At 41.4% G+C, this 20,591-nt stretch overlaps 1 protein-coding gene and 1 pseudogene across 1 annotated transcript in view; both read left to right on the plus strand.

The window, feature by feature from the left end:
• RNF169 (ring finger protein 169) overlaps positions 1–20,591 on the plus strand; it is an 83,210-nt gene that overhangs the window by 8,298 nt on the left and 54,321 nt on the right. The window lies entirely within an intron of this gene.
• LOC130025642 (uncharacterized) lies at positions 3,338–3,452 on the plus strand (annotated as a pseudogene).

Raw genomic sequence — 20,591 nt, forward strand, 5'->3', positions numbered from 1 at the left:
AAGAAGTGCAGCTTCAGAGAAAGTAGGATATAAGAAGTCAGAATGAACCAATCTCAACTATGAAACAAAGATAAATATGACTAATTTCTAGGGGCTAACACCAAGGTAGAGCTAAAATACTAGGGAAATTGGAGATGTCAGCTGGTTGGGAAAGTGATCAAGATGAGTTTTTAGTTTAGCTAAATATAGTTTAGAAGGCTAGAGATATTGATTAAAATGCTTTAGACTTCCAGTCAGATGCATATTAAAAATTTAAAGAGTAGCAAAAAATGCAATGTATAACTTGGTCTACAGCACATGCACAGAGCCATACATTTCCCCAATTTAGAGACTATATACTTTTAAATGAATGTGGAACATGTATATAATTAGGCACAAGACATTTCAACAAAGACCAAAGATAACTTTATAAATCATGCTGTCTGACCTCAAACAGTGAAAGGAGAAATTTATGGCAGAACTGTTGCCAGTTTCTCCCACCAATCCATGTTTAGAAGTTAGAAAAGAAAACCAAAGACATTTAAATAATGTTGGGTAAAGAATGAAATCCAGAGCCCTGGTGGTGCTCAGGGCCTACTACCAGAAAATACTTAGGCTTGAAAAACATTGAAAAAACTATGCCAAAGTCTATAAAACATGGCCAGACAACAGAGGAAAGTGTAAGTGCTTGCACTATATTAGATTAAACCTTTTTTGGGGAGGAGATCATACCCAGAGGTACTTGGGATCATGTGGTGTTGGGATTGAATGCAAAACATGTGCTGCAGCCCTTTGAGCCTGTCCCTGGCCCCATAAATCTTGGTTTTCTTGTTTTTTGTTTTTGCTTTTTGGGTCACACCCGGCGATGCTCAGAAGTTACTCCTGGCTTTGCACTGAGGAATTATTCCTGGTGGTGCTTGGGGAACCAATATGGGCTGCTGGGAGTTGAACCCCAGTCGGCCACGTGCAAGGCAAATGCCCTCCCTGTTGTACTATGGCTCCAGCCCACCTTAAGATACTGTAGCACTGTCTTCCTGTTGTTCATCCAGCGGGCAACAGTAATGTCTCTATTGTGAGACTTGTTACTACTGTTTTTGGCATATTGAATACATCAAGGGGAGCTTGCCAGGCTCTGCTGTGTGGGCAGGATACTCTCGGTAGCTTGCCAGGCTCTCCAAGAAGGACGGAGGAATCAAACCAGGGTCTGCCGCATGCAAGGCAAACACCCTAATTTCTTTGGGGCCATTCTTGGCAGTGCTTAGGATTTTCTCCTGGCCCTATACTCTGGGATCACTCCTGAAGGTTCTTGGGGAGACCAAGCGGTGCTGGGGGTCAAACTGGGGTTGGTCATATGCAAGACAGGTGCCCTATGTAGTGTGCTCTCTTGCCCAAGAATATATATATGTGCATTTTTTTAAATCAAGAATAGCAGTATTATTTTTCTACCACTTAGAATTTTAACCGTCACTGAAATTTAAAGATTTGTCATGTCACTCATGTTTATAAAAGGAAGAGAAGTCATTCAAATTTTTTGTGATTTCCATGTTGGGCCTAAGTCTTTTAAATAACATTTGGCTGAATAGCAGAGGTTTGAGTTTTTCTATGTTCTATTGTTTCCTTGGTCATTAAGAGCATTGGTGATATAACATTTTAAAAAATAGGGGTTATGCCAGGTGGTACTAATGGCACTGAGGCTATACTCAGGGGCCACTGCAATGCTTGGCTCAGTGATGCTTGTGGGAACCACAGGGGCAGCACCTGGCAGTAGTCAGGGGGCCACATGGTGTTGGGAGATTGAACTTGGTCTCACGCGTGCTAGGCCTGTGCACCACCACCTTGAGTCATATCTCTGGTCCAGTAAAGCATTTTGTTAATTTTTGGGAGACCCTATCTGGTGGTGCTCAGGGGTTACTGCTGTTTGGGGGTCCCTTGGGGTCGTGAGGTGATGGATCGAGCCTCATGCGTGGCAAGTGGGAGGTTTTCCAAGGAGACTCACTTTCAGTTCTTCCTCAGATGGTCAGTAACAAGTTTGTTGGCTAACAGTGACAAGGTACAGTTGTCCAGCCTGCTGCCAGCGAGGATCATCAAACCAGTACATTTCTTTTGGTGAACTGATTCTTGGCCTGTGTCACACATTCATCAGTGGTGTCATTGGCATCATCATTGCTGCCTGGCCAGTGGTGACTCCAAGACTTCAAACATAAGAGACATCCCAGTTTTAGAGAGGTTAATATTGAAATGAACCTGTAGGCATTTGGATAGAAGAAAGGTTGAAAATTGCTGTTCATAGAAGTTAGTGAATTAATAAAATAAAAATCTAATTAAAGACACTAATATAGCTTACAGACAAACATTTGGCAAGGCTGGCATGGAAACAGAGCAAAAGGCATAAGTAGGAATAAGATGGAATATCTATACAGATAATTTTTTTTTTTTTTTTCTTTTTGGGTCACACCCGGTGATACACAGGGGTTATTCCTGGCTCATGCACTCAGGAATTACTCCTGGCGGTGCTTGGGGGACCAGATGGGATGCTGGGAATCGAATCCGGGTCGGCTGCGTGCAAGGCAAACACCCTACCCGCTGTGCTATCACTCCAGCCCCTATACAGATAATATTTTTAAAGACTGGAAACTTTCTCATTATGACTTTGAAAAAGAATGGATTATCATTTTCATAAAAAATAATCCTATCTCAGCTGACTGCAGAATAAAGAAAAATAAAAATTGATGAGTGCATTTAAAAATAGATATTAAGCTGTTACACAGTGATATTAATTAAAACAGTAAGGTATTAACATCAGGATAGTTGAATAACCAGTATTAAGTAAGTATGGAGTCCAGTAACATGCCTTCAAATTAATTACAAGTGACAATATTCTACAGTTTTGTAGAATATTAACCTTATAGAAAACAAGAAAAAAAATCTTTACCTCCTACTACACACAAATAGTTAACTTTAAATAGGTAAAGTGTCAGACTGGAGTATCTCTCAGTAAATGGGCTAGATAAATTTTTGGTTTTTTTTTTTTCTTTCATTTTTTTGGACCACACCCAACTGCTCAGAACCTACTCCTGGCTCTGTGCTCAGGGGTCACTTCTGGTGCTTAAGAGGGACCATGTGTACTGTTGGCGATCAAACCAGGTCATCCACAGGCAAGGCAACCCCTTAGTCCCTTTACTATCTTTGGACCCCAAGAAGAGCTTTCCTTTATTTTTTTTTCTGGTTTATTTTTTTAAGCCTCCCCTCCCCCCCTTTTTTATGGAAATAATAAGCTTAAAAGTAAAAATGACAATTTGATCACATTAAAACCAACCACACAATGATGAAAGGTAATGTCCAGTACGATTAGATAAAGGGCCTCCTGGTGCTTGCTACAGGCTTTGTATATAAAGAGAGGAGGCAGAGTAAACCCACCCCACTGACCCCTCAGCCCAGGCCCCTTTCCAGGTCTGTATTGTGAATGGGGATGAGGTGGGGTTGGGGAACATGGGAAAATAGAAAGATAAGCCGCAGATTGGAGAAATGTTTGCTATGAGGTAACTGGCAAAAGGTCAATGTCAGAATACTGGCATTTCCCACGGGGGGAATGGAGAGAGGGCCAGTGACATAGCTCAGGGAGCAGGGCACACGCCCAGCCGTTGGAGGTGCTGAGAGATTGCTGCCACCTGATACTCCCATGGCCAAATCTCACAATCTAGAACTGAGCCTGAGCCTCTAGACCTGTGCCTGGCAACTGTGCTGTATGTCGGAAATGGCCCTGCTTAAGGGATATATATGTATGTATGTATGTATGTATGTATGTATGTGAGTTTGAGTAGATGTTTCAAGGAAGAGGAAAATTGAAAGGCCAACAAACAGTGATAATGGAATGGTGTTCAGTATCATGAGTAGTCAGGGAATGCAAATGAAATCAATGAGAGACCATTAGTCTGGTATAATTTATGATTGATTAATTATGTGATAATGAGAAAACTTACTGCTGGGGTAATATATGTTGGTATAGCATCCAAGTTGAAGTTTTATATTCCTGGCCAGGTGGTACTTCCATTAATAGGCATGTGTTCCAGCAAAACTTCATATTGGATATGAATGCATGCACACATCATGAATTATAGAAAGTCATGCTCATTGTATATTACTGGAGGAACTGCTGGAAGAAGTAGTAACAATTGCCTTTGGTAGGAAAAGGGATTCATGGTAAAGTTGTGATTGAGGTGATTACTGTGTCTCACAAGAGAAAACTTATTAGTGATTGTATGTTTTCAGTCAGACTTTACTTGCTTTTTTTTTTTTTTTTTTTTTGCTTATTAAGAAGAGCTTCTCAGTAGAAGGCAGGGTTTAGGAGTAATCTTCATACAGTGGAAAGAAGTAAAAACATTCTGAGAAGAGAAATGGGCATGCATAAAGGGCAAGGAGGGAAGGCGGATTGAGAGAATGATGGGAAATATGCCTGGGGATAGATTTGGTGCTGGTTATAAATCTGTGAGGCATTGGGCAGCTAATAAAACTTACTATGCAAGTTTAAATACTGGTCGGTATGAAGCCCGCAGGTGTAGGTTTAAATACAGACTGCAGTGGTTTCAAATCTACCACTTTCCCCAATGTGATATCATTTCATTTTGTCTGTTGTGAATGGTTCTTCGCCTTCTAAAGGCTTTGCACTAGCTTGGTGGTGGTTAGTGATAGGAACATCCACATAGTCTTGAGACCCAACCCAGGGTAGCCAACGAATGTGAGGTCCAGTGCCTTCCTGAGACATACATTAGACCTGCATTCGTTGTGTACCTCCTGGTGCTTTGACTGGCCTGATCCAATCTGTGTTGCCCAGCTGTGGCTGTTGTTTGGGCTATTACTGGGTTCAACAGGGTTCATTACTGGGTTTAATAGTTTTTGATCCCTCAACAAGGTTTAGGTTCTATTCTTGTCTAATAACTGTTTTTTGCAAATCCTTGTTGATCTCTAGTTTTTAACCTTGTCTTTAATCCATGTCTTAAGGGTTTGAATTGTGTAACAGACCACCATGATTTGGGTGGCTTATAAACTTAGCTGTGTGTCCCAGCTCTGGAGGCTGGTAGTCAAGACCAGTATATCAATAGATTGATTGCCTGGTGAGGCCTGCCTTCTTGTTCATAGGTATCACTTGGGAGAAGGGGCCAGAGAGTTTCCTGGGATCTCTTATAAGGATTCCAATCCATTCCTTAAGAGGTCTCTGTCCTCATTAGCTGATAACTGCTTAAAGGTCTCTTCTCCCTTCAGACATTAGCATATTGGGAATTAGATTTCAGCATACGAACTTGGACAGACACAAGCATGTAGTAGATAGCATGAGGGGCCGCCTTATAGTGGCCAGCAGACCGGTTGAAGCCTATTTGCTTTTTTGGGGTAACTAAAGTTTTATTGGAACACAGCCGTGATCATCTTGTCTGTGTCTAGAGCCATCGTAACAAACCAAGCGCAGAGTGTGTGCTGTTTGGCCCCAAGGTCACACACACTCGGGCGCATTTGTAAATTAAGGGACAAATAAGGCTTACACTTTAAGTTAAGGGAGCAAACAGAACTTGGAATTTGAATATTTTCACTAAATTTTAGTTGTAGTTAATAAATGCTATTCATTGGCCCCACTAAGAAAAAGAAATCTGATGCCATCGCCCCCACCCCGACACACACACACACACACACACACACACCTTGAATTCCTTATACTTTCCTCTGAACTCTGACAAAGTTCTAACCCTAAGGAGGTTAAATGGAATTTTTTTACTTATAGAAAACCAATAGTCAAACATTTAATGACTATATACTTAACATTATCCCCAACACCTTAGGTCCTGCTATCTCACTGTGACAATTCTTCTGAGGAAGATGTGCAATTTCTTTGGGAAATGGGAAAACTGAGGGTTAGAGAAGTCATGTCTTATATCACACGAAGTCAAGAAACCCCCATGGTCTTTCCACTTTCAGAGCTTATTAGAGATACTCATGTGGTGGTAACTACTATGTGGAGTAAAACATGTTTACTTGAGTAAGCCACCCCATTGAGATATTCATGATAGTGTTCTAGAAGCAGTTTTCTAATACCTTATGTAAGGGAGATTCTGCCCAAATCTTACCATGGAAACGGAAAGAATACCCTACTCTTAGACCTGCATTCATTGTGTACTTCCTGGTGCTTTGACTGGCCGGATCCAATGTGCTCTGGGTAACTAAGGGTCTATTATTTGTTAACAGATTGCTTATATTAATAAAATTAAAGGTAGTAGTGATACTGTTAGTACGTAGATAATTTAGGATGAACTGTAGAGTCCTTAATCTGATGTTAAGGGCTCACTATAATCTGGCCAGCTTTCTGGCTTTTACAACTCTAGAAGTTTCCCTGAAAGTTTTCTTCTAGAAGACTTTCTACTCTAACTTCATTATCTAGACTTCACACTTAATTTCTTCTGAGTGGTATAAAACATGACATGAAATTTACTGCCTTCACCTTTAATTGTGCAGATTAGCCCTGCCGTCACACTTTGCCTTTTTGTCCACAAGAATTATTCTTCCTCCACCTTTTTCCTACCCAAGTTTTACCAGTTAGACTTAGCTCCACCCCATCTTCTTAAAAACATGACTCTCCTTCCCAGCCCTGTTCTCATCTTCCTGTAGATCCAATCTCAATGCGTGCTAGTCAGACTTACTTGGGTGTTGTTTTGTGTCATTGCTTGATCTCTGTAGTCATTTTAAATTTGTTTTAAATTTTTTAGATAGGAGCCAAGATAATCTAGGGGCCAAGGTGCTTGTCTGCCAGCCCAGTTCAGTTCCTGGCACTGCCTGTGGCCCCCTGCATGTCTGTAGGAGTGACCCCTGAGCACAGAGTCAGGAGTGAGCCCTGAGCATGACAAGTGTGGCCCAACTTCACCTCCCCGACTCCCTCTCCCCATAGAAAAAGTAGTGAAACTACCAAGAAATGATCAGTGCTGACCTAGATGTGGATCATGGGAACCTTGTGGTGTCTTGGGGAGGATGGCTGCTATAAACCATGACAGAAGACTTCCCAAATTTAAAGATAGAACGACCAAGTGCAGTATTGCATTCTCAGAGTGTGTCTGAAGGAAATGGAAGCAGTAACCCGAAGGGATGCCCGCACCAGCACGGTCAGTGCAGCAGTGTTCACAAATCAAGACGTGGGCAGAGGGCTGGGGGAAGAGGTCAGGGCATAAGGGGTTTGCTTGCACGCAGCCAACATGTCCCCTCCTTTCATCCTGGCATTGCATATGGTCACGGAGCCAGGGATAGCCACTGAGCACCCATGAATTGGGATAATCTAAGTGTCTGTAGCTAGATAAATGGATAAAAAGTTGTTGTAAATATACAAAATACAAATAAGTGGTAAATATTTTTAAATGGAATATTATTCAGCCTTAAAAAATAAGGAAATCCTACCAATTACCACAATGTGGTTGGACCTTGAAGGCATTGTGTTTAAGCAGACATAGAAAAACAAATAATGGATGATCTCATTTGTGGAGTATTAAAAAAACTCATAGAAAAAGAGATTATGTTTGTGGTTTTCAGAGACAGGATGGGTGGAGGAAACTAGAGGAGGGTTATCAATGGGTAGGGACTGCCAGCTGTAAGATAAACATGTGTAAGTGACGTATTGGGAAATGCAGAACTCTCCTTTGTGATGTATAAGGAAGTTGCTAAGTGACTAAATTCTAATTTTTCATGACAAGGAGAAAGATTTTTTTTTAAAACAATTGCTTCCGTATGAGATTAGCTTAATCTATTGTACAAATCATTTCACAGCATATATAAATCAAACCATTGTGCTGTAGTCTTTAACTATATATGTGGATGATTTCCAATTATTTATCATTAAAACAGGGAGGAAAAGGAAAAAGGGAAAAATTTAAAGACTAATAGTATAAAAAAACTTTATGAATTTCTCTTATGAACTACAGGCATTCCTTGGATATACTGAAGGTTTGATTCGAGACCTCTGTAATAAAATTAATATCTTATTAAATTCAGATACATGAATTTTTTGTTCCCCCAGTATCTATACACATTTTTTACACAGTAAGTGCAATAGCATTGTGTCTAGAAATCAGTGTTTACACACTCAGGTGGTAAGTGAGCACATGATGTTGTCAACTGGTGTTGATAGCTTGCTGGACGCAGAGTTGTCACAGATCTTCAGTTTGGTACAAATATCAGTGAAACCCAATGGAATGAGGTGTTTCCATATACTTTTCAGTTCTTTGGAGAAATGGGCTCTCGTGTGTGAGAGTGTGTGTGTGTGTGTGTGTGTGTGTGTGGGTGTGTGTGTGTGTATGTATGTGTGTTTTCCCACAGCATACCCCATCCTCACTGCCAGTCTCATCTTGAGCTTGCTAATATCCAATGACAATTTTCATGATTCTTATACACACATTATAATTTGATATGTTATCACTAATATAGTCTTCCTTGGCAATAACAGCGGTTTTCCCACATGCTGTTGCCTTTCCTGTTTATTTTTTTTGTTTGAAATTATATGGCATTTTTAGTTTGGTGACTTGCTTCTGCCATTTATCCTAAACGGTTTCCTAGTCATCTCTTTTTCCTAACCCATGAAAACAACATACTTTTAAAAAATCTTTCTATATACCTTTAATGACATAATAGCAGATATTATAGAGACGATTCATAGTCAGTCCATTCCCTCAGTACCGAACTTTTAAGTTAGCGTATGTTTTATTTTTTTGCAGTTATGGAACAATGCAATAAGAATCTTTAAAGGTGTTTCTATGTTTCTGTATAGAAATTTAAAAGGGCTCCTAGAAATTATTAGATCAAAAGTTAAACTTTTTATAGATTTTTGGTATGTAGGTGTGGCCGTTTGATTAGTTTTCTATCAAAGGATAGTTTTAAAATCTAATGTACTCTAATGTTATAGGGATTCATAGTGTTAATTGTTTTACTTAAGCAAGCAGCCTTAACTGTAGCAATGGGGATTTTTAGTAGCTTTTAACTTCTTCATGCACCTCCAGTTATTCCCAGGTAAACATACTTTATACTTCCTCTTGTAAATTGTGGCTTGTCTTGGGCAAGTGGGCAAGTGAACAGTCGCATCAGTTTAAGAGGTTCCTGACTCATCTACACCCTGAAGAGTTAAAGGAGTGAGTTAGAAATAGTGTCTCAAATGGTAACTGCTTGGTTTTTGAATATACTTGTGGTTCACTCCCCATGTTTCTGTTTTACTATTTCTAAGTGGTGTGCTTCACTTAGCACTAAAATTTCTTCCTTCAGACTTATTCTGTGTGGCAGTAGTGATTCAGAAGTTTGGTGGATAGTACAAGCTGGTAACCTTAGGTCTAATCTTGTCCCCTGTGTATCTCTGTACTTCCATATGTTTTATTGTAGATCAGTGTTTTCCAAAGGAGGTGACACCTCCTTCTGGGTGGCCTCGGAATGATGGGGGAGGGTGTGGAAATAACCTCAAGTACTACACTGCCTGGGGAAGTATGGGGGGTGGGGGATGACTTTCTATTCCTTTGCTTAAAGAGTGGGGTTCCTGGCCTTGGGGAGATGGGAAAGGGTTGGTGCTGAGTAATCTTGTTTCTAAGTAGGGGGCCTTGGTAGACCACATAAATACCTCCTTCTGGGCTCCTTGTCAGCTTCATTGGAGACAATGTAAGTTTAGTGTCTTCCTTTTTGCAGTTGTGTACTTCTACTTCTTGCCTTTTTAGGATGTGGTACTTAGGTATGTAGTTTTATTATGTTGGACATTCTAGTCTTATACCTACTCAGAGTGTCCAGTTCTTTAACACATGACCCTCACATCTTACCTTTATGGCATCCCTTCCTTTTTTTTTTTTTTTTGGCTTTTTAGGTCACATCTGGCGATGCACAGGGGTTACTCCTCGCTTTGGACTCAGGAATTACCCCTGGTGGTGCTCAGGGGACCATATGGGATGCTGGGAATTGAACCCGGGACGGTATCATGCAAGGCAAACACCCTACCCGCTGTGCTATTGCCCCTGGCATCCCTTTCTTAGATTTTTCAAATGAATAGTCTTGACTTTCATTTTCTTTTTACTTATCCTCTCCTTTACTAGTGATTTGTGGTTTCACTGTGAATGTTTTGTCTTTCCTACTGTTTATGAAGAAGGGAAATTTTGCTTCCGACTGTGATGAAGTAGATTGTTGCAAACCAAAACTCCTGCTGACAATAAGAAGCCTGCTTTTAAAAAACCCATGAGGAGCATTGGTAGCTTGCCAATACCACCAGGGTTTAAGACATTTGCGGACCGTTGGCAAAGGGGCAGTACAGCTACCGTGAGGCAAGAGAGATCTCTGTATGGTGCTGGGGATACCAGAATTGCAGGACACTCAAAACTCAAGAAGCCAAGATCCCAGAGAGATGGCACTGCATCCTACTCACTACCCTACCCATCTTGACCAGCTTTTTTTCTGACTTGCTGTTTCTTACTCTATGCTGGACAGAAGACTAAGAGGTCTCATGGAAAACTACTAAGAGTAAAGCACTCCCTTAGCAGTGATGGTGAAGAAGAAAGTCCAAACCTTCCAAAGAAGGTCGTCATGCGCCACACCCCAGACTGTGAGCTGGAGCCTTGAAGGCCTATCAACTTGGTTAGCCCAAAGCTAGTCTTGAATTAGAGCAGGTCCTGGTTGGGTTGTGAGATGGCCTGACCTCATTCGAGTTGCTTGTCAGAACCCCTGGTGACTCCTCTGTAGGAACAGAACATCTTCCAGGATCTCTGCAGTTTTACATACACAGTGAGTAGCAGTCTAACAAAAGTCACCAGTAAACCCACCAGAGCAAGAACGAAAACCTGTATATAAGTAGACCAGCGGCCTCCCGGACTTCTGGTAACTAATTCAGTCTGGGTTTGAAGGGCATTTAGGTTGTTGCTGCTGGTGTTTAATATTGTGAGTGATCTGCAGCGAACAGTCCTGTAGATCATTTTTCTGCACAGATATGATACAGGTTTAACCATAAAGGATCTGTGTTCCAACCTGGACTTCATGTTCTTTGTCAATATGACAGCGTTTATAGTATCTTGAAATAGGAATGAAATGGAACATTTTAATGATTGTTTGAATTAGTTTTTCTATAAACTGCCATTCATAACCTGTGCACTTTGCTAGATAAGAGTTGTTACCTTCCCCAGCGTATATGTTTTCCCTTGTATAGTCCTTTGGGCCATACCCAGGAGTGGTCAGGGGCCGCGCCTCGTGGTTCTCGGGGATCTTAGAGTGCCGGAGACCAGACCAAGGGTGCTTGCATCCATTCACTCCTCTCTGAGCCATCACCTGGGCTCCTTCCTCCAAATATTAAAGAGGTAATGAAGCATATTGGGACGATCCTGGAGCCAGATTGCCTGGATGTAACTTGGTTCTTTCACTTAGAGCAGTGTTATTTTGGGCAAGCTGAACACCATGCTTCAGCTTCCTCATCTGTGAAGTGGTGATAACCGCAGCATCTCCCTTTCGGCTCTTCACGGAGATTAAGTGGATTACTATAAAGTGATTGGAAATGGGCCTGTTGTGCTAATATAAGCACCCTGTAGCTGCCAGCCATCATAATGCTGCTGATTGCCAGGAGAGATGGAGGTTTGTCTTTTATAATGTGGGTGTCAAATACTTTGTCAAAGTTTATCTTTTGGCTTTGTATTATCTTAGGAGCTGCAGAAATTTAGATGTTTTTGGTGGTGGTTATTATTGTTTTGGGCTACCCCGTGACAGCGCTCAGGGTCTGTGCCTCTGTGCTTGGTCCCAGTGATGTTTGGGGGCTCATGCTATGCCAGGAATCAAAACCTGGACCTCCCACATACAAATCATATGCACTGGCCTTTTGAACTATTCCTCTGGCCCTGAGCTGAATTTTAAGTATGAGTTTTTTTTTTTTTTTATCTTGGCATAAAATTGGCTGTGGAAGAGTAAGAGTGGAAGGTCAGGGCATTTAGGCAGAACCTGGGAGATATAAGTTATATACGTAGTATAGTTTATTTTAGGATTGGCATTATTTGGCCCTATAACTGTAAGCTGTTGATGAAATACAAAGTATGAGATAAGAAACAAAGTGAGATGATGCTGAAGAGGTATGCAAGAGTTTGTGTCCCATAAATGATCCCTTAAATCATACTGAAGTGCAAGTGGCATAGAGCCAATTCTTTAAAATATATATATATATTTTTTTTTTTTTACATCATACAAAGTAAATCATTCTTTGTTTGGTTTTTTGGCCACACCCAGCTGTGCTCAGGGATTACTCCTGGCTTTGCATTCAGGAATCACTCTTGTTGGGTTCAGGGGACCATATGGAGTGCTAGAGATGAAACCCAGGTTGGCCATGTGCTACTTAAACTCCCTACCTACTGTACTATTGTTCCAGTCTAGAACCAATTCTTGCCATTACAAAAAAAAAATAACAACAAAATAATATTTTGGTTAAAATATGTTAGCCTCCAGCATACTACTTTGAAATGTGTAGTATAATCACATGTATGTACAGTGCAAAGTGATTTAACACAGTAACTCGTAAGCTCTTAATTCATTGTTCTTGAACTTGTCTATATTCTGAGATAGTTGTATTACCAAACTATAGATGAAGAAATTCAAGTGTCAAGAGATTAAAAGAAAAATATTTTTTTGATATAAATGAAATGTTTATTCACTATTACAAATATATAATAGCCCTTAGCAGGATAGAGAGTAAACAAACCTTTCTTATTCTAGCAGAGGTCAACCACAGTGACATTAGTCAATGCAATATTTAATGACAAATGCCAAGTAGTTTTAAGAAAAATATTTTTAAGTAACATTGATTTATGTGTTTTAGGGGGCTAACATTATGACAGCGTGGCTACCACCGAATTATTAATATCTGCCCACCACTGCCCATAGGATCATTTTCTGCACCCTTCCCTTTGGTAATCTTGGTTTCATCATAAGAGATTGTGGGTTTGTTTTCATCGGATGTTGTCCGTTCCCTTGTTTTATTTCTTTATATGCCATGCATGAATGAGATCCTCTGATATTTGCCTTTCTCCTTCTGACTTGCTGACCTCAGTATGACACCTGTCAGTTCCATCCGTGTTGTAGCAAACGCAGAATTTTTTCCTTATAGTTTAGTAGTTCATGAAAAATGGACTAGTCCCTGATGTTCCATTTACTCTCAACGGAACAAACATCTCCGAATGCAGCAGCTATGTGTACCTGGGTCGAGAACTCAACATGAGGAATGACTTGGCGCCAGAACTGCGCAGGAGGAAGAGAGCTCTGTGGAGCACCTTCAAGAGCGTTGAAGGAGTTGTAAAGAGGATGAAGAACCTCCGGCTTTGGGCACATCTTTTTGACTCTACCGTTCTTCCTGCACTAACATACACTTCAGAGACTTGGGTCCTACAAAAATAGGACGAGAATGCTATTCGGGTATCCCAAAGAGGAATTGAAAGAGTTATGCTTAGAATATCACATTTCACTCAAGTGAGAGAAGGAATCCAGAGTTCCAACCTCCGTCGACACTCAAGAATCAGGGACGCTGTCTTGTTTGCTAAGGCGTTGAAAATCAGATGGGCTGGACACGTAATGTGATTTAGAGACGACCGCTGGACTGGAGCTGTTACCGATTGGATTCCACGAGATGTCAAAAGGACGCGTGGCCGCCCACCTACGAGATGGTCAGACTTCTTTGTCAAAACCCTGAACAAACAGTTTGAGGCTCTTCGTGTTCCTGGAGTGAGAAGATGCCATTGGACTACACTAGCATATGACAGGAACAAATGGAGACGTTACTGGTGCCTGCTCAAGCAAATCGATGAATAATGGGATGACAAGTGATACAAGTGACAAGTTCAATAGTACTTTATTGCGTGGTTACACCACAGTTTCATCCCCTCCCCTCCCCCTTCTCCCCTCTTCTCTCCTCTCCTCTCCTTCCTCCCTCCCTTCTGCCACACCCAGTGCTGCTCAGGGCTTACTCCTGGCTCTCTGCTCAGGGGTCACTCCTGGTGACTCAGGGGACCATATGGGATGCCAGGGATCTAATCTTGATTGGCCGCATGCAAGGCAAATGCCCTGCCCACTTTACTGTCGCTTGGTTATATATGCCACAATTTCTTTATCCTTTCGTCTGCTACTGGATGTTTACATTATTTCCACATCGTGGCTAGTGTAAGTAACACTGTCATAAACGTCAGTATGCCTATATCTTTTTAAAGTAATGATTTTGCCATCTTTGGAGAGATACTTAGGAGTGAAGTTGCTGGACTATATGGTAGTTCTGTTTAAATTTTTTTTGTTGTTGTTGTTTCATTCTTAAGATGCTTCCAGTTCATTGTCATGGAGAGTTCTGCCTATGTTCTTCCCTATAGATTCAGCTCTTGGATCTCAGTGCCTGTAATCCTCAATTCTGGAAAGTTCTTATTGATGGTTTCTTTAACTGTTGTTTCTTCATATTATTTACCTTCAGGGACTCTAGTGATTCTTATCTTATCAAGTTCTTTAGTCTGTTTTGAGTTGACTTTTGTGCATGGCATTAGGAAGGGGTTTGAGTTAATTTTTCATTTATGGTCTTTCCTTTGTGTAAACTTTATTTAAAAAAATTTCCCCCTAAAATGTTTACTGAGATACCACTCCTAAAATGTTTTTTGAGATACCATGATATACAAATATACAAATATCCTTATAGTTCAGTAGTATTATGTATTTATACCACAATTTCATCTCGCGTCTCCCCATAATAGAGTTCATAATAGAGTTGTTTCTGGCATACAGTGTCCAACACTAGTCCCACCACCAGTGTCCCCTTCCTTCTACCAGTATCCCCAATTCCCTCTACCCTCCAGCTTGCCCCCTTGGCAGGCATATAACAAATTTATTTCATATTATTTGGTCCAGTGCAACTGGAAGGATATATAGTACGAGAACTATGACTGTCACTATCAGTGTCTTCCCGTTGTTCATCGATTTGCTTGAGCGGGCCCAGTGACATCTCCATTGTGACACTTGTTACTGTGTTTGGCATATTGAGTACGTCATGGGTAGCTTGCCAGGCTTTGCTGTGCGGGCGAGATACTCTCGGTAGCTTGCCAGGCTCTCTGAGAGGGGTGGAGGAATCAAACTCGGGTTGGCCATGTTGGCCGCTTGCAAGGCAAATGCCCTATCTGCTGTGCTATCTCTCCAGCCCTCAAGAACTATATATATATATAGATATATATATAGATATATCTATATAAAGGTAAATCTATATATATACATATATATATTATGAAAACTGGGCATGGCAAGTAGGATTATCAAAAAATAAATCAATCAAAATCAATTTGTGATTAATTTCTATATGATTTTAACCTTTCTTAATCTAGTATTAGACAACTATATGCACCATTATTAGTAGAGTGCCATACTCAGTGCAATTTCGTGCGATAGTACAGTGAGTAGGGTGTTTGCCTTGCATGTGACCAACCCTCGTTCAATGGAAAGTTTCTCCTGTCCTTTAAAGGAACTCTTTTAATGCTTGTTGCAAAACTGGTTTCAAGGCTATGAATTCCCTAAACTTGTCCATAAAGCCCTGTACAGTTCCTTCAGATCTGTAAGATAATCTAGCTGGAGAGAGTATTCTTGGTGAGGTGTTGATTTTGTTAAGTTCTCGTACTATATATCCTTCCATATTCTTCTGGCTTGTAGAGTTTCATTTGCTAGATCTGCTTATGGGCTTTCCTTCATATGTAAGTTCCTTTTTTTCATCTTGCTATTTTCAGTGTTCTATCTTTGTCTTTGGATTTAGCCATTTTGAATATAATGTGTCTGGAGTTTTCCTGATTGGGTCTATTTTCACTGGGACCCTTTGGACCTCTTGGATCTCGGTGCCTGTAATCCTCAATTCTGGAAAGTTCTTATTGATGGTTTCTTTAACTATTGTTTCTTCATATTGTTTACCTTCCAGTTCTTCAGGGACTCTAGTGATTCTTATATTGTTCTTCTTGGACTCATCCCATAGTGCTATTACACGATTTTCCACCTTCTGCTTTTTCCTAGAGGTTTCCATCTCCTTGCCTTGGAGCTCCTCATCTGTTGCTCAGCTTCTGTTATTCTGCTGTTCAGAGCTTCCATTGGCTCTTTTTGTATCACCTTTCATGTTCTTCATTTCTGCCCTTTCTGACGGTGGTAGTTTATTCATTTCAACTTGTACTTCCTTGTGCATTGCTGGCTACTTGTGCTATCCTTTCTTTGAACTCGGCAAACCTCTTCATCATAGTGTCACTGAAGGACTTACTGAGGCCTTACTTGTGTTGTTTATGTCTCCTGTGATATTGTTCCCACTCATTGAGCTTCACTGTTTTTCCCCAACTGGTTTTCTAGTATTCTTGCTGACCTGAGTCTTTCAGTTATTCTTCCGGAAGATGCTGAGGGATTAAGCTGGAGGTTGCCCTCTGTTTTCTCTGCCTGTCCTGGGATGTTGGAGCAGGAAGCAGAAGGTCAGGCTGGAGCTGTGGTTTGGGCCCTTAATATAGTGCAGAAGAAAGGGGTTCTGCTTCCTGTTCAGAATAGGCCCAGTTGAGGCCAAAGTGATAGTACAGCAGGGAGGGCATTTGCCTTCCATGCGCTGACCCAGGTTCGATCCCTAGCATCTTGTATGGTCCCCCGAGCACCGCCAGGAGTAATTTCTCAGTGCAGAGCCAGGAGTAACCCCTGAGCATCACCGGGTGTGATGGCCCAAAAGCCAGAAACAAAGACCACCAAAGAAACAAGCACAAATAGTCTCAGTGATATCAGCGGGAAGCAAGTCACCCGGATGGTGGAGCAGCAAGCAGTAGGGCCCCTTTTTTTTTAACTTTTTGAGAAATCTCCATACTGTTTTCCATAGAGGCTGAACCAAGTCAGGCTTCTACCAACATTGAGTGATGATTCCTTTTCTTCTACATCCCCAGCAGCACCTCTTTGATATAGACATTCTCATTAGTTGAGGTGACACCTTGATGTTTTGATTTGCATTTCCCTGATAATCAGGATGCTGAGGGTTTTTGTTTGTTTGTTTTTAAACATGCAAGTCAGCCAGCTGTTGAGGCTGGAGAGGTAGTACACTGGATAGGGTGCTTGCTTTGCATGCTAGGGACCCAGATTCAACCCCCGGCATCCCATATAGTCCCCCAAGCCCTGCTAGGAGTGATTCCTGAGCACAGAGCCAGGAGTAAGTCCTAAGCACTGCTGGGTGTGCCCTTCAACCCCAATAAAGTTGGCCAGCTGTATGTCTTCAAAGAAGTTTCTGTTTAAGCTCTTCTCCCAATTAATATATATTTATGTATGTATATATGTGTATTTAAAACAAACACACACCTCCTGTGCCACGAATTCTTGGGGGATGGGTTCCTCGGTTCTCGCAGTGAGCTGCTCTGGGTGGAGCAGGCTGGCGCTTCAGTTGGACCCAAGTCCCTTTCTCTTTGGCTTCTTTTTCTGATCGCTTTCCTTCACCTGGTTCAGGAAGCTGTCTTGACCCTTGGAGTGCTCAATATGAACATTAATTCCTTGGCACAAATCTTGCCCTCGACTCCTTTGTTAATGACAATGCTAAGTGCATGCTGGGTAACATTGGAGACTTCCGATTTTGCCGTGGTAACGTTAGTGAGGCATTCCTTTCAAGCAGTGTCCTTCCCTCTAGGTCTGCTTCCCCCTTTCTTGTAGGTCTACATGTATGTGGCCAAAGAACAACTCCTTGTTTCCTAAAAGGTCTAGAGAACATATAGTGTGCCCCCCTCTTTCCCTTCATGTTGGCCATTTTGGTGATTTACTGGAAGATGGCTGTTTCTGCTGAAAGGCCCTTCTCCACATTAAAATAATAATAATAATAATTTTTAAAAATTGAATCACCATGAAATACACCGTTACAAAGCTGTTCATGATTGGGTTTCAGTCAGTGTTTCAAGAGCCATCCCTCCCCCAGTGTACATTTCCCATGGCCAATGTCCCCAGTTTCCTTCCTGCCACCCCCACCTTCTCCCAGCCCTGCCTCTGTAGCAGAGACCTCCCCCCCGCCCCCCGCCCCACTCTGCCTCTCCTTTTGTGCATTATGGTTTGCAATACAGGTACTGACAGATCATCATGTTTGTTCCTTTACTGACTTTCAGCGCACAGATCTTATCCAGAGTGATGATTTCTAACTGTCATTGTCCTGTTGGCCTCTTCTCTATTGCAACTGACCTCTTCCCCAGCACTTGAGGCTGGCTTCCAACCATGGACCAATAAATTGTTGTATCACATCATAGAGATATTAAGTCCTTGTATGAGGACTAAGATGTTGTTTACAGGTAAAACCTTCTGTGTTTATGTTTCAAGATTGGTTGCCTTCTCCAATTTGTTGTGCTACTACTGCTGGTTTATCAGTGTTGTAGAGTTTGAGATTTCAGGAAGTTCAGCATTTTTATCTGGAAGGTGCGCTGAAGTTGATTTTTTTTTAACTGGGTGTCAGCTTTGCAGTATGGACGTATCTGCTGGGATTCCCACAAATACAGGGATGTGGGCCTTCTCCACATTTTTGATGTTTTTCTGTTGTTAATTTTTGTGAATGCGTTGTGTATCTTGAATATTAGCCCTTTGTTAAATGTGTGGTACGTGACATTTTGAATTTTTAAAAATTTTTTTGTATTTAAAATTTTTTTAATGAAACACCATAAGATAGAATAACAGACTTAAACACTTTCATGATTACATTTCAGTCATTCAATAGTCGAGTACCCATCCCTCCACCAGTGCCCATTCTTCACCACCAATGTTCCCAGTATCCCTCCTGCCAGCCCCATCCAATCCCTCCCCTCCTCTCTGTGGCAGGCACATTCCACGCCCCCCCTCCTTTTGGGTGTTATGGTTTGCAATTCAGGTGATATGTGACCATCATGTTCGATCCATAGTCTACTTTCAGCACACATCTCCCATCCCGAGCGAGGCTTCCAAGCATCCTTTGCTTGGTGGTCCCTTCTCTATCTCAGCTGCCTGGTACATGACTTTTTTCTCTCACTCAGTAATATGTCTTTTCTTTGTTTTAGTAATAGTTTTTTTCAAAGCGCAGATGCCTTTTAGTTTGATATGACCCCATTTGTTTATTTTGCCGATGGGATGGTGTTGAATCAATAAAACCATCTAAACTAGTATCATGGAATGTGCAAAGAGTTGTTTTTATTTGCCCAGGCACAAACAGCTAGGAAAGGGAAGTATTCAGACTAGAACCTTGGTGTATATATGCTGCCCGAGCACATATGTCCCTGCTGAGTGCATATGCTGCCCAAGCACACATGTTGCCTGTACCCAAGTGTTTCTTGCCATACTCTCTGGAGTACATGAGTTCCTGCCTTTCCCCTCTTGCCCCTCTTGGGATGTGTGCTTTCATACTTTCATATCTAGAACTGGGATGTGTACTGGGGATCCCTTTGGAGAAATGCATGCGCTCTCATTTTTCTCTTTGTCTTTCTGTCTCCGTCCCACCCTCCCCACTCTCAAAACTTTCAAATAAAACCTGTTATACTTAAAGGAAAAAAAAAAAGGACGTAGGTTGATCTTGGCCTTAGCCTTGAGACTCTAAAGTACAGAACTCTTCCTCGTTCTGTTGTATGATCAAACATTGAACATTTAGGGGTTACAACTCGAGAACATCCAGCTCCTACCCTTATATTTAAGAGTTGTTAGGATATCATCTCCCCAAGAACAATTGAATGAGGTTTCTTTTCTAATTTTGTCTTGAGTGTGGTGGTTTTGACAATGACACTTCATTCCTGAAGGCTTGGTGTGATTATTAAAGTGGCTGCTTTGTAATGTGTTTCCTGTATTAGACCTGTCACCCCATCCCAGAGAAGATACTTTTCAGGAAGGGCTTAAGGAAGTACAACTGCTCCTGCAATTCACATTAGACTGAGTGCAATACATGGCTTAGGTCACTGGCCACAGGCATGTGTCATTTTTAAGCCATCGTATTTTCAGAGTTTCTCTTCCTGTTTGCCTTACTAGTCAGAAGGTAGGCATTCTGAAAACACCTTCATCCGACGGATTCAGATACAAACTATTCAGAATCTCCGTGACGCCTCAAAGTAGGTTCTAGGGTTTCTTTTTTCCCCTGTGAGGTGAAGAAAATAGTAGTTTGTCTGATACTGACACACTTGAAAATACCTATATTAGTGCTGAAAATATCAGTATTGAAAGTATTCCTTAGGACTCACTCATAGTGGGTACATTCTGTGGATTTGGTTGGTATGTAATGATTCCTGTGCATGGTTGCAATGTCACAGAGTAGCTCCACTGCTCCAGGAATCCTTTTTACCTGCTTTCCTCACTCACTTGTGACAGCACATGTGAAATGTGGCGGGTCATGAAACCAGGAATGTCTCTTGTTAGAGACATGATGCTTAGATGGTTCCCCCTATCCGCCCCCTCCCCCCACCAAAAAATAAAAATCATATAGGCATCCTCTGTCTAGCATGTACCAAAATCCCAAACTCCAGCAGGAAAGAATTTTTAGCTTAACTATGCAGTTCTCAAAAAACAGTGAACCTGTACCCAGTTCCCAGAATGGGAATTCTGTTTATTTATTGTTTGAAATTATATGGTATTTTTAGTTTGGTGATTTGCAT

This window comes from Sorex fumeus, unplaced genomic scaffold (genome assembly GCF_029834395.1).
Source record: "Sorex fumeus unplaced genomic scaffold, SorFum_2.1 ptg000030l, whole genome shotgun sequence".
Taxonomy (NCBI): domain Eukaryota; kingdom Metazoa; phylum Chordata; class Mammalia; order Eulipotyphla; family Soricidae; genus Sorex; species Sorex fumeus.